Source organism: Mobula hypostoma, chromosome 4 (assembly GCF_963921235.1).
Source record: "Mobula hypostoma chromosome 4, sMobHyp1.1, whole genome shotgun sequence".
In the NCBI taxonomy this organism is placed as follows: Eukaryota; Metazoa; Chordata; class Chondrichthyes; order Myliobatiformes; family Myliobatidae; genus Mobula; species Mobula hypostoma.
Window position 1 is genome coordinate 23118376 of NC_086100.1, and position 14120 is coordinate 23132495.

Consider the following 14120-nt stretch of genomic DNA (forward strand, 5'->3'; position numbering starts at 1 on the left):
CCCATTCCAGTCCTATCCCTGCTTCAAAATACAGCACTGTATTGGCTTAATTGTTATGCCACACCTGTGTTCCAAATTATAAACACTCCCGTTGCTTTCTGCATCGTGGAGAGCGGCAGGTTTGACTTTTGTTGCAGCATTGTGAAATCTGAGTTGGTGGTCAGCTTCCGTGATCTCAAGATAAATGCCAGCCTCTAGGGACGTTCAGCAGTTCCGCTGAATGGAAACACCGCCCACACGAATTTTGCCAAAACAGCAGCACAAGTACTGACGGGTGTCATTTGCAGTTTCACGGAGAGATTCGTTCGAACGGGAGTGATTTGGGCAGAAACCGCGAGGTAAGGAAATGAAATGCTTCTTTAACTTTAAATCATGTTATTGATCAGTTTCAATTATTTGTGGAGATCACCTCACAGCAGCGGAACAATCGATAACCCGGAACACATCATTCTGTGTGGTGCTGCCGCGTGTGTTCAAAGCGATCAGCGGTTGTCCTGGTAGTTGGAGGCGGCGGGGCAGATTCCTGACTAACTCGCCGGTCGCCGTGGACAGTAAAGAAACAGGTTATTTTTGGAAGCGCCAGTCGCGGCGATTTCGCCCAGTTAAAGGCTCATGACAAAATAAAACCTGTCTTTGGTAGAACGAGTTATGTTTACCTGTGTGGTTTATAATGTTTGAAATCAAGGCTGGAGAATGTAGTGTTTTGTTTTAAACCTTATTCATATCTAGCTAACATGAGAATAATAAACATTAAATCAAGTTCTCTTGAATGCAAAAACCAATTTATTTCTGTTCCTTGATAGGTGGTGAAAAGATGTTGTTGATACATTTATGAGAGGCGTGGATAGGGTAGAACTCTAAAATATTATTTCCCAGGCTGGAAATTTAGATTCAGTTTCGTTTCTCACGTGTATCGAAACGTACAGTGAAACGTGTCGTTTGCGTTAACAACCAATGCAATAGAGAGGGGGTAAAGTGTAAAGGAGATGCTCAGGGCAGTTTTTTTTTGTTACACACAGTTACATTGAACTGGAACGCGCTGCGGAGCGGTAATAGAAGCAAATTTGATAGTGGAGTTCAAGGTGTCTTAGATTGGTACATGAATATGCTGGGTTAAGAGATATGGTTAACGTGCGGGCAAAAGGGATTAGTTTAATACGCCATCACCCTCAGCACAGCCATCCTAAACTGAAGGACCAGTCACTGTAGCAACGCACACAATGTACAGGAAGAACTCAGCAGGTCAGGCAGCATCTACGGCAACGAATAGATAGTCGACGTTTCTGTCCAAGACGCTTCTTCAAGGAAGGGAGAAGATGTCAGAATAAAAAGGTGCGGGGTGGGGGATGGAGGCTAGCTGGAAGGTGATCGATGAAGCCAGGATGGTGGGAAAGGCCAAGGGCTGGAGACGAAGGAATCTCATAGGAGAGGAGTGTTGACCATAGGAGGAGAGGGCCCAGTGGCAGGTGAGAATAGGTATAAAAGGTCAGAGTGTGGAACAGAAAAAAGGGGGGAGGATTTGTTTACCAGAAGAAGAAACTGATATCACAGGACAGCAAATTTCTTCAGAAGTGTCCTTCCTTGGAATGTTATTTCTGTTTATGAGAGACCACTTGAAGCAAAGCATGAAAATAATTTTAGATTACTTGTATCACATAGGAATTTGGAGAATGTGTTTAATTGCATAACAGTGCTGATGCTTTGCAATAGTGCAACTAAGGTCAAAATGTTTTGTTGATTATTTTAATTTGTACTCAGTGTCTGTGGCTTCTGGCTTAAGTGTCTAACTGAAATCAGCCAGCTTTGATGCCCTGATGCAGTTTCTCCATGACCGCAATGGCCTGGTGAAACCTTTCACCATGCTCATTACTGACAATACAAAGATTTGCAGGGAAGAGGTCTAAATGGGAATGCAGAAGCTGAATTTTTACTGACATGGTACACTTCCTGGTTTGATACACTTGAAACATGTTGTCAATCAGCTGCACATAGTTTGGTGCTCTGTAGTTGCCAAGAAATTTTCAACAACATCCTTGAAAGCGGCCAGTGTGTGAGTGGGCCAGTGAAGGAGTGGAGCTTTGAGGCTTTGACTTGAGAGGCTTCGATGAGAAGAGGCGGAGGACAAGCTTGCTCGCAGTTAGTCTTTACAATGCCTCCTGAGACGGTGCTGTGCCTCTCTTGTGAGATGTGGCAGTCTTGGGGGAACGCCCCTCTCCCACAGAGTCACATCTGCCAGAAGTGCATATGGCTGGGCGATCTGGAAGACCGTGTAAGAAATCTAGAGCAGCAGCTGGATGGCCTTCGACTCATAAGGGAGAATGAGGCAGTCATAGATGAGAGCTACAGGGAGGTAGTCACACTTAGGCTGTCGGAAGTAGGTCGAGTGACAGTCAGAAGGGGGGAAAGCGAAGGTGAGCAGACAGGTAGTGCAGAGCACCCCTGTAGCCATTCCCCTGAATAATAAGTTTACTGTCCTGGATACTGTTGGCGGGGACGACCGACCAGGTGTCAGCCACGGTGGCAGGGCCTCCAGCACTGAGTCTGACCCTGTGGTGCAGAAGGGTGGGACGGAGAAGAGGAGAGCTGTCGTCATTGGAGACTCTATAGTCAGGGGAGCAGACAGGAGATTTTGTGGACATGAGAAGGACACTCGAAAGGTTTGTTGCCTCCTGGGTGCCAGGGTCCGGGCTGTCTCTGACTGGGTGCATGACATCCTGGTACGAGAGGGAAAGCAACCAGAAGTCATGATACATGTTGGTACCAACGACATAGGCAGGAAGAGGGATGAGGTCCTGAAGTGTGAGTTTCGGGAACTAGGCAGAAGGCTGAAGAACAGGACCTCAAGGGTGGCGTTCTCAGGATTGCTGCCAGTGCTACGTGACAGTGATGGTAAGAATTGGAGGAGATGGCAGTTGAATGCGTGGCTGAGGAGTTGGTGCAGGGAGCAGGGTTTTAGATTTTTGGATCACTGAGATCTCTTCTGGGGAAGGTGGGACCGTACAGATCGGATGGGTTGCACCTGAACTCGAGGGGGAGCAATATCCTTGCAGGTAGGTTTGCTAGCATGGTTCGGGAGGGTTTAAACTAATTTGCAAGGGGGATGGGACTCGGAGCGATAGAGCAGTGAAAGGAGTGCATGGAGTAAAGCCAGATCTAACATACAGAGAGGCTTTGAGGAAAGAAAAGCAGAATAAACGGTGTAAAGGTAGTAAAGTAGAAGGGCTGAAATGTGTGGACCTCAATGCAAGAAGCATCAGGAGGAAAGGTGATGAACTGAGAGCTTGGATACATACATATGATGTAGTGGCCATTACAGAGACTTGGCTGGCACCAGGGCAGGAATGGATTCTCAATATTCCTGGATTTCAGTGCTTTACAAGGGATAGAGAGGCGGGGAAAGGGGAGGAGGGGTGGCATTACTGGTCAGGGATACAATTACAGCTACAGAAATGGTGGGTAATGTAGCAGGATCCTCTTTTGAGTCAGTATGGGTGGAAGTCAGGAATAGGAAGGGAGCAGTTACTCTATTGGGGGTATTCTATAGGCCCCCTGGTAGCAGCAGAGATATAGAGGAGCAGATTGGGAGGCAGATTTTGGAAAGGTGCAAAAATAACAGGGTTGTTATCATGGGTGACTTTAACTTCCCTAATATTGATTGGCACCTGATTAGTTCCAATGGTTTAGACAGGGCAGAGTTTGTTAAGTGTGTCCAGGATGGATTCCTGTCACAGTATGTGGACAGGCCGACTAGGGGGAATGCCATACTAGATCTAGTTCTAGGTAATGAACCGGGTCAGGTCACAGATCTCTCAGTGGCTGAGCATCTGGGGGACAGTGACCACTGCTCCTTGGCCTTTAGCATTATCATGGAAAAGGATAGAATCAGAGAGGACAGGAAAATTTTTAATTGGGGAAGGGCAAATTATGAGGCAATAAGGCTAGAACTTGCAGGTGTGAATTGGGATGATGTTTTTGCAGGGAAATGTACTATGGCATGTGGTCGATGTTTAGAGATCTCTTGCAGGATGTTAGGAATAAATTTGTCCCGGTGAGGAAGATAAAGAATGGTAGGGTGAAGGAACCATGGGTGACAAGTGAGGTGGAAAATCTAGTCAGGTGGAAGAAGGCAGCATACATGAGGTTTAGGAAGCAAGGATCAGATGGGTCTATTGAGGAATATATGGAAGCAAGAAAGGAGTTTAAGAAGGGGCTGAGAAGAGCAAGAAGGGGACATGAGAAGGCCTTGGCGAGTAGGGTGAAGGAAAACCCCAAGGCATTCTTCAATTATGTGAAGAACAAAAGGACGACAGGAGTGAAGGTAGGACCGATTAGAGATAAAGGTGGGAAGATGTGCCTGGAGGCTGTGGAAGTGAGCGATGTCCTCAATGAATACTTCTCTTCGGTATTCACCAATGAGAGGGAACTTGATGACGGTGAGGACAATATGAGTGAGGTTGATGTTCTGGAGCATGTTGATATTAAGAGAGAGGAGGTGTTGGAGTTGTTAAGATACATTAGGACGGATAAGTCCACAGAGCCTGACGGAATATTCCATAGGCTGCCCCATGAGGCAAGGGAAGAGATTGCTGAGCCTCTGGCTAGGATCTTTATGTCCTCGTTGTCCATGGGAATGGTACCGGAGGATTGGAGGGAGGTGAATGTTGTCCCCTTGTTCAAAAAAGATATTAGGGATAGTCCGGGTAATTATAGACCAGTGAGCCTTACGTCTGCGGTGGGAAAACTGTTGGAAAAGATTCTTAGAGATAGGATCTGAGGGCATTTAGAGAGTCATGGTCTGATCAGGGGCAGTCAGCATTGCTTTGTGAAGGGCAGATCGTGTCTAACAAGCTTGATAGAGTTCTTTGAGGAGGTGACCAGATGAGGGTAGTGCAGTGGATGTGATCTATATGGATTTTAGTAAGGCATTTGACAAGGTTCCACATGGTAGGCTTATTCAGAAAGTCAGAAGGCATAGGATCCAGGGAAGTTTGGACAGGTGGATTCAGAATTGGCTTGCCTGCAGAAGGCAGAGGCTGGTGGTGGAGGGAGTACATTCAGATTGGAGGATTGTGACTAGTGGTGTCCCACAAGGATCTGTTCTGGGACCTCTACTTTTCATGATTTTTATTAACGACCTGGATGTGGGGGTAGAAGGGTGGGTTGGCAATTTTGCAGACGACACAAAGGTTGGTGGTGTTATAGATAGTGTAGAGGATTGTCAAAGATTGCAGAGAGAGATTGATAGGATGCAGAAGTGGGGTGAGAAGTGGCAGATGGAGTTCAACCCTGAGAAGTGTGAGGTGGTACACTTTGGAAGGACAAACTCCAAGGCAGAGTACAAAGTCAATGGCAGGATACTTGGTAGTGTGGAGGAGCAGAGGGATCTCGGGGTACATGTCCACAGATCCCTGAAAGTTGCCTCACAGGTAGATAGGGTAGTTAAGAAAGCTTATGGGGTGTTAGCTTTCATAAGTCGAGGGATAGAGTTTAAGAGTCGCGAGGTCATGACGCAGCTCTATAAAACTCTGGTTAGGCCACACTTGGAGTACTGTGTCCAGTTCTGGTTGCCTCACTATAGGAAAGATGTGGAAGCATTGGAAAGGGTAAAGAGGAGATTTACTAGGATGCTGCCTGGTTTAGAGAGTATGCATTATGATCAGAGATTAAGGGAGCTAGGGCTTTACTCTTTGGAGAGAAGGAGGATGAGAGGAGACAATATAGAGGTGTACAAGATAATAAGAGGAATAGATAGAGTGGATAGCCAGCGCCTCTTCCCCAGGGCAGCACTGCTCAACACAAGAGAACATGGCTTTAAGTTAAGGGGTGGGAAGTTCAAGGGGGATATTAGAGGAAGGTTTTTTACTCAGAGAGTGGTTGGTGCGTGGAATACACTACCTGAGTCAGTGGAAGAAGCAGATACACTCGTGAAGTTTAAGAGACTACTAGACAGGTATATGGAGGAATTTAAGGTGGGGGGTGTTATATGGGAGGCAGGGTTTGAGGGTCGGCGCAACTTTGTAGGCTGGAGGGCCTGTACTGTGCTGGACTATTCTATGTTCTATGTTCTATGAATGCCTTCCATGCAATTTTCTCCGGTCCAGAATTTCTTCGAATTGTCTGTCATTGATGACCTGTTTGAATTGTGGACCAACAAAAGTGCCTTTCTTAATCTGGTATTAGTTGTTCTGAAAATATCTGACTGAAATATTGAAATCCTTAACAGAATTTTTTGTACCTAGTGACAGCAGATTCCATCCTTGCAGTCTGGAACCCAGTAATTCTCATTTTGTCTTTGATAAACCCAAGTCTCTGATCACGTCATGTAACTCAGATTGAATTATCAGGTGAGGGTCACTCGACATAAAGGGTGCTAAATCTGTATCAATATCAGTGTCATTTCCTTTTCCTGGTTTATGCATAATGGCATCATCGTCTGCCTCCTCTAGGCTCCCTGTCTCTGGTGCCTTCAGTTCTAAAAGACTATTGTTATGTGGCACAGATCTCATGGCTGAAGGGAGGTTGGGGTATTCCTTGTTTTTAGAAGAGAAACCAGGCACACTGTGCAGACAGAAGTGGCAGTCTGCCACGTGATCCTTGGGCTCTCTTCATATCATTGGGACATTGTGAAGGAGTGATGCTAGCGAGGTAGTAATGGGGGAAAAGGAAGTGGCTGACAAACTGAATAAGTATTTTGCATCAGTCTTCACTGTGGAAGACACTAGCAGTGTATTGGAAGTTCAAGTGTGTCGGGGGCAGATGTGTGTGAAATTGCCATGACTAGGGAGAAGGTTCTTGGCAAACTGAAAGGTCTAAAGGTAGATAAGTCACCTGGACCAGATGGCAAACGCTTCAGGATTCTGAAAGAGGTGGCTGAAGAGATTCTGGAAGCATTAGTAGGATCTTTCAAGAATCGGATGATTTTGTCAAAGTTCCGGAGGAATGGAAAAGTGCAAATGTCACTCCACTGATAAAGAAAGGAGTGAGGTAGAAGAAGGGAAATTATAGGCTAGCTAGTCTGATCTTAGTGATTGGGAAGATGTTGGAGTCGATTGTTAAGGATAAGGTTTCGGGGTACTTGAGGGTTATGATCGAATAGGCCAAAGTCAGCCTGGTTTCCTTAAGGGAAAATGTTAACTGACAAATCTGTTGGAATTTTTTGAAGAAAGAACAGACAGGATAGACAAAGGAGAATCAGTTGATGTTGTGTACTTGGATTTTCAGAATGCCTTTGACAAGGCCTCTCAAATGAGGCTGCTTAATAATTTAAGAGAAAGAACCTACCATGAATAGAGAACTGGCTGATTGGCAGGAGGTAAAGAGTGGGAATAAAGGGAGCCTTTTCTGAATATCTAGTGGTGTTTTGTGTTGGGACCGCTTCTTTTTACATTCTATGTCAATAACTTGGATGATGGAATTGATGGCTTTCTGGACAAGGTTGTGGATGATACAAAGATAGGTGGAGGGGTAGATAGTTTTCAAATTTCAAAGTTCAAAGTACAAACAACCAATGTGCAGAGAGGAAAAAAATACACAACTCATACAAACAATAAAAATAAGCAACAGCATTCAGAAAGGAAGTGAGTCCATTGGCACAAGGCCTGAAGCAGCTGAAGAAGGCCCACAGCTTCAGCCCCAGTTCATCACAAAGCTTGCAACTGTGAAGGCTGTGGTAGCCAGAGCAGGCCACAGACTCAGCCTCAGTGCCACAGAGAGTGGAGTACACATAGCAGAGCAGTGAGCAGAACCGGCCCGACACCTCCCTGCCTTTTCCAGCCCAGCGTTTAAATCATCCAAAAATCAGATTGTCTCTTGCACTCGGACCCAGGCCCTGTCGCATCGATATGCTCCGGGCCTGGACTCCATCGCATTTTCCGGCCCATACCTGAACTTTCCAAAGCAGCCCGGCACCTAGATCAATCAAACCAATTTAGGCGGACAGGCTCCAAATCTCCTCCGCTCCACTTCATACTCTATCTCAGCCTCACCCTGACCATACACTCCAACTTTGCATTGCCCCTGCAGACCTCGATCCTCGAGTCAGCCTCTTTATTGTTTACAATGGTTTTCCACAGAAAACATGTTCTTAATAAAATATTTAGTTGTATCTCTTGCTTTATGAACCGCTAGTAAGTTGTTGATAGTTTTCAGTGGCGCCATCTTAAACCTGGAAGTAGAGAAGTTGCAGGTGGAATGCCGTGTCGGGAAGTGTATGGTCATACACTTTGGTGGAAGAAATAAAAGGGTAGACTATTTTCTAAATAGAGATAAAATTCAAAAACCTGAGGAGCAAAGTGACTTGGGAGTCCTCATGCAGGACTCCCTAAAGGTTAACTTGCAGGTTGAATTGGTGGTGAGCGATGTTAGCATTCATTTGGTCTTACTGACCAAGTAGTGTGATCCCGCTTGTCAGGAAAGATGTTATCCCACAAGAGCAAGAAATCTTCAACAGTGATAAAATCTTTCAGCCCCTGTGGCACAATTTAAAATTTATTGTGCTGAGGATGTCTATATATAGTAGTTGTATTATGTTGTATGCTGTGTATATAGTTGAGAGGCACTCACTATTGAGTTGGAATTTATAGCTAAGCAGGGAGAAGTGCTGTGTGTTTAATATTTCATTGATACTTGAATAATCGTTTACATATACTGGTTGATTAAGAATTCTTGTTAGTTTAAATAATTAATTACAGGTTCTATGTAAAAATGCATTAATTGCATACGTCATCACACTTCCATGTGATATGTCCATTGTTCATGTAAAGACAAAGCCAGACCTGCTTTCCCAGACTCCCATGTTTTCTTTTGAATTAGTTTAATGTTTTGAAGTTACAAAACATAGCACCCACTAACATAAAAAACTAAACTGTCTTGGAAGATCTGTCAGCATTTGGCTAGAAGGGTCTTTGACAAACGTTAGCTTTGTTTTTTTCTCCACAGACACTGCATTGACTTACTGAGTGTTTCTAGGATTTCTATTTTTATTTTAGATTTTTTAACATCTGCAGTTTCTTTTGTTTTCTTTCCAGTCAAAGTTTTTTTCACTTCATTTGCCCTATCCTGTTTAAATAAAACTCTGTTTAGGTCATACCTGGAATTCATTTGTTATGTGGCATGTCATATCACAAGATCACAAGACAAAGGAGCAGAAGTAGGTCATTCGGCCCATCGAGTCTGCTCCGCCACTCCACCATCTAGTTCCAGTTTCTGGCTTTTTCCCCATATCCCTTGATACCCTGACTAATTAGATAACTATCAATCTCCTCCTTAAACACCCTCAATGATCAGGCCTCCACAGCTGTATGTGGCAACAAATTCCATAGGTCCACGACCCTCTGGCTAAAAAAAATTCTCCTCATCTCTGTTTTAAATGGTTACCCTCAATTCTAAGACTATGGGCTCTTGTCCTGGACTCACCCACCAAGGGAAACAGCCTTTCCACATCTACTCTGTCCAACCCTTTCAACATTCGAAATGTTTCTATGAGATCCCCTCTTATTCTTCTATACTCTAATGAATACAGTCCAAGAGCCAACAAACACTCCTCATACGTTAGCCCTGCATTCCAGGAATCATCCTCGAAAATCTTCTGAGAACTCTCCTCAACATCAGTACATCCCTTCTAAGATAGGGGGCCCAAAACTGCACACAGTATTCCAAATGAGGTCTCACCAGTGCTCCATAGAGCCTCATCAACACCTCCTTACTCTTGTATACTATTCCTCTTGAAATGAATGCCAACATAGCATTCGCTTTCCTCACTGCCGATCCAACCTGGTGGTTAACCTTTAGGATATCCTGCACGAGGACCCCAAGTCCTTCTGCACTTCTGATTTTTGAATTTTCTCCCCATCTAAATAATAATCTGCCCAATTATATCTTCTTCCAAAATGTACAACAGTACATTTCTCAACATTGTATCTCATCTGCCATTTCGTTGCCCACTCTCCTAAACTGACCAAGTCTCTCTGCAACCTTTCCGTTTCTTCAACACTTCCTGTTCCTCCACCTATCTTGGTGTCATCTGCAAACTTAGCCGCAAAACCATTTAATCCATAATCTAAATCATTGATATACATTGTAAAAAGAAGCGGCCCCAACACCGATCCCTGTGGAACATCACTAGTAACTGGCAACCAATCAGAATAGGATCCCTTTATTCCCTCCCTTTGCTTTCTGCCTATCAGCCATTGCTCCACCCATTCCAATATCTTCCCTGTAATTCCACGGGCTCTCGTCTTATTAAGCATCCAATTATGCCGCTCCTTATCGAAGGCCTTTTGAAAATCCAAATACAACATCCACAGCCTCTCCCTTGTCAATCTTATTTGAGATTACCTCAAAAAATTCCAATAGGTTGGTGAGGCAGGATCTTCCCTTCATGAAACCATGCTGGCTTAGGCCTGTCTTGTCTTGCACCTCGAGGTATTTCATAACCTCGTCCTTGAGGATCGACTCCAATAACTTTCCAACTACCAATGTCAGGCTAATAGGTCTGTAATTTTCTTTTTGCTGCCTCCCTCCTTTCTTAAACAGCGGAACTACATTTGCGACCTTCCAGTCCTCCGGAACCATGCCAGAGTCTATTGATTACTGGAAGATCATTCCCAATGCCTCCACAATCTCCAAAGCCACCTCCTTCAGAACCTGTGCGTGCACCTCATCCGGTCCGGGGGACTTATCTATTCTTAAACACGAGGAATTCTACAGATGCTGGAAATTCAAGCAATGCACATCAAAGTTGCTGGTGAACGCAGCAGACCAGGCAGCATCTCCTGAACAGGTACTGTCAACATTTCAGGCCGAGACCCTTCTTCGTCCTGACGAAGGGTCTCAGCCTGAAACGCCGACTGTACCTCTTCCTAGTGATGCTGCCTGGCTTGCTGCGTTCACCAGCAACTTTGGTATGTGCTGCTTATCTATTATTAGTCCATTTAGCTTCCCAAGCACCTTCTCTCTAATAATCTTGACTGTACCTAATTCTATTCCCTAAGATCTCTGGCTATCAGGTATGTTGCTAATGTCTTCCACTGTGAAGACTGATGCAAAATACTCGTTTAGTTCCTCTGCCATCTCTTTCTTACCCATTATAATTTCTCCAGCATCATTTTCAATCAGTCCTAAATCTACCCGTGTCACTCTTTTACTCTTCATATATTTTTAAAAAACTCTTAATATCCTTTTTTATGTTAATTGTCAACTTCCTTTCATAATTCATCTTTTCTTTCCTAATGACTTCCTTAGTTTCCTTCTCTAAGTTTTTAAAAGTCATCCACTCCTCAGTTTTCCCACTAGTTTTTGCTTCCTTGTATGCCGTCTCTTTTGCTTTTATTTGAGCCTTAACCTCTCTCGTTAGCCACATTAGTGCCATTTTTCCATTCATGATTTTCTTTTTTCTTGGAATATATTTTTCCTGCGCTTTCCTTATTTCTTGTAGGAATTTCATCCAATTCTGCTCTACTGTCCCTCCATCTAGCTTACTTTTCCAATCAACTTGGGGCAGTTCCTCTCTCATACCACTGTAATTTCCTTTGCTCCACTGAAATATCGATACACCTGATACCAGCTTCTCCTTTTCAAATTTGAAACTGAACTCGATCATATTATGATCACTACTTCCAAGGGGTTCCTTTACCTCCAGCTCCCTAATCGCCTCAGGTTCAGTACACAGCACCCAATCCAAAACAGCTGGTCCCCTGGTGGGCTTATGGACAAGCTGCTCCAAAAAGCCATCCCGTAGGCATTCTACAAACTCCCTCTCCTGAGATCCATTACCTTCCTGACTTTCCCAATCCACTTTCATATTAAAATCCCCCATAATTATTTTGACATTTTCCTTCTGACACGCTTTTTCTATTTCCAGCTGTAACTTGTAGTCCACATCCCGGCTGCTGTTTGGAGGCCTGTATATAACTGCTATTAGTGTCTTTTTACCCTTGCCATTTCTTAACTCGACCCATAAGGATTCTACCTCTTCCGATCCTATATCCCTTCTTTCTAGTGATTTGATATCGTTGCTTACCATCAGGGCCACGCCACCCACTTTACCTGCCTTCCTATCTTTCCTATACACTGTGTATCCTTGGACATTCAGCTCCCAATCACATCCATCATTTAGCCATGACTTGGTGATGGCCACAATGTCATATCTTTTAACCTGTAGCTGTACAACAAGGTCATTCACTTTATTTCTAATGCTGCATTTAAGTACAGTACACTTAGTTCAGTATCTGTTACTGATTTTTCTATATTTCTATCGCACAGCAAATTATCCTGTCTATTCACCTGCCTGTCCTTCTTGCCATCTTTGCTCCACAGTATCTTTGACTTATTTCTATTTTCCTCTTCTTCGTCCCTAACACCCTGGTTTCCCTCCCCTGCCAACTTAGTTTAAACCCTCCCTAACAGCTATATTAAACAATCCCGCCAGGATATTAGTACCCTTTTTTCAGGTGTAACCCATTGTTTTTGTATAAGTCATACCTCCCCCAAAATAGATCCCAATGATCCAAGAATTTGAAGCCCTGCCCCTGCACCAGTTACTTAGCCAGACATTCATCTACTTACTTCTGCTATTCTTACCTTCATTAGCACGTGGCTCAGGCAGTAATCCTGAGATTATTACTCTGGAGGTCCAGCTTTTCAATTTTCCTCCTAGCTCCCAGTAATCTTCATTCAGGACATCTTCTCTTTTTCTGTCTATGTCATTTTGGTACCAACATGTACCAAGGATTCTGGCTGCTCGCCCTCTCTCCTCAGAATACTCTAGACCCGATCTGAGAGATCCTGTACCCTGGCTCCAGGGAGGCAATACACCATCTAGGTATCCTTGTCCAGCTCACAGAATCTCTTGGCTGTTCCCCTCACTATGGAATCCCCTGTAACTACTGAATTTCTTCTTGCTGTCTTGATCACAGCACTGGGTAGAGTGCCAGAGTCCCGTTCGCTGTGGTCTTCCTCTGTCAGGTCAACCTCTCCAACAGTATCTACAGCAATATATCAATTTCTGAGGGGGACTGTCACAGGGGTGCTGTCCACTATCTCTCTAAAGGTATTATCAATCACCTCCTCACTTACCCTAATTAGCTGAAGGTCATCAAGTTGCAGCTCCAGATCCCTAACACGGTCCTTAAGGAGCCTCATCTCAATGTACCTGGTGCAGATGTATTCCTTGGGGAGGCTGGGAGGCTCCCAGGGTCCCCACATCTGGCACTCAAAGCACAACACTAATCCTAGATGCATACCTCTAATGCTACTGTTATTACTAAATAAATAAACCTGTAACTTACTCCTTTACTATGAGACTCATGGTTGCAGGAAGCCTCTTCCCATTTCCGCCTAAGCCCATTGAGCCAAAGCCCTATCACTCTGCACCCTCTCACTCCGCTGCCCGCTAGATATGGCGGTGTTCTTTTTAAGCCTTCCGCGCTCTGAGGTCACGCGCGATGACGTAGGCAATCATGGTCTTTCCATAACCATGATTGTTTGTGGCAATTTTTTCTACAGAAGTTGTTGGTCATTGTCTTCTGCTGGTCAGTATCTGTACAAGGTGGGTGACCCCAGCCATTATCTGTATTCCTCATAGATTATCTGCCTGGTGTCAGTGCTCGGTTAACCAGAACTTGTGATTTGCACCAGCTGCTCATACGACCATCTGTCTGCTCCCATGGTTTCACTTGACCTCGATCGGTGGTGGGGGGGTGCTAAGCAGGTGCTATACCTTGCCCGCGGTGATCTGCAGGCTAGTGGAGGGAAGGATGCCTTACACCTCCTTTGGTAGAGACTTACCGTTTCAGATTGCGGAGGCTTTGGAGAGGATGCAGAAGGGTTTTAATGGGAAGCTGCCTGGATTAGAGGGCATGAGGAGCTACAAGAAGAGACTGGACAAAAATGGGTTGTTTGCTTTGGAGTGTTGGAGGCTGACGTAAGACCTGATAGAAGTTTATTACATTGTGAGAGGCATAGTTAAGCTAGACAGACAGTATCTTTTCCCAGTGCAGAAATATTAAGAAAGCATGTGTTTAAGCTGAGATGGAGAAAGTGTGACAGAGCAAAGTTTTTTTAAACTCGGTGTGGTAAATGAGACTGCTGGAGAAGGTGGAGAAGGCAGATATGAGATTGAC

The 14120-nt window shown here is 44.5% G+C and overlaps 1 protein-coding gene across 1 annotated transcript in view; it reads left to right on the plus strand.

The window, feature by feature from the left end:
- Positions 1 to 220: 220 nt before the first annotated feature.
- The window catches only part of si:ch73-206p6.1 (phospholipid scramblase 1), a 76475-nt gene continuing 62575 nt past the window's right edge, over positions 221 to 14120 (plus strand). Inside the window, exon 1 of the mRNA XM_063045395.1 lies at positions 221 to 338. The gene's annotated coding sequence lies outside the window, so the exon portion shown is untranslated. The remainder of the gene's footprint in view (positions 339 to 14120) is intronic.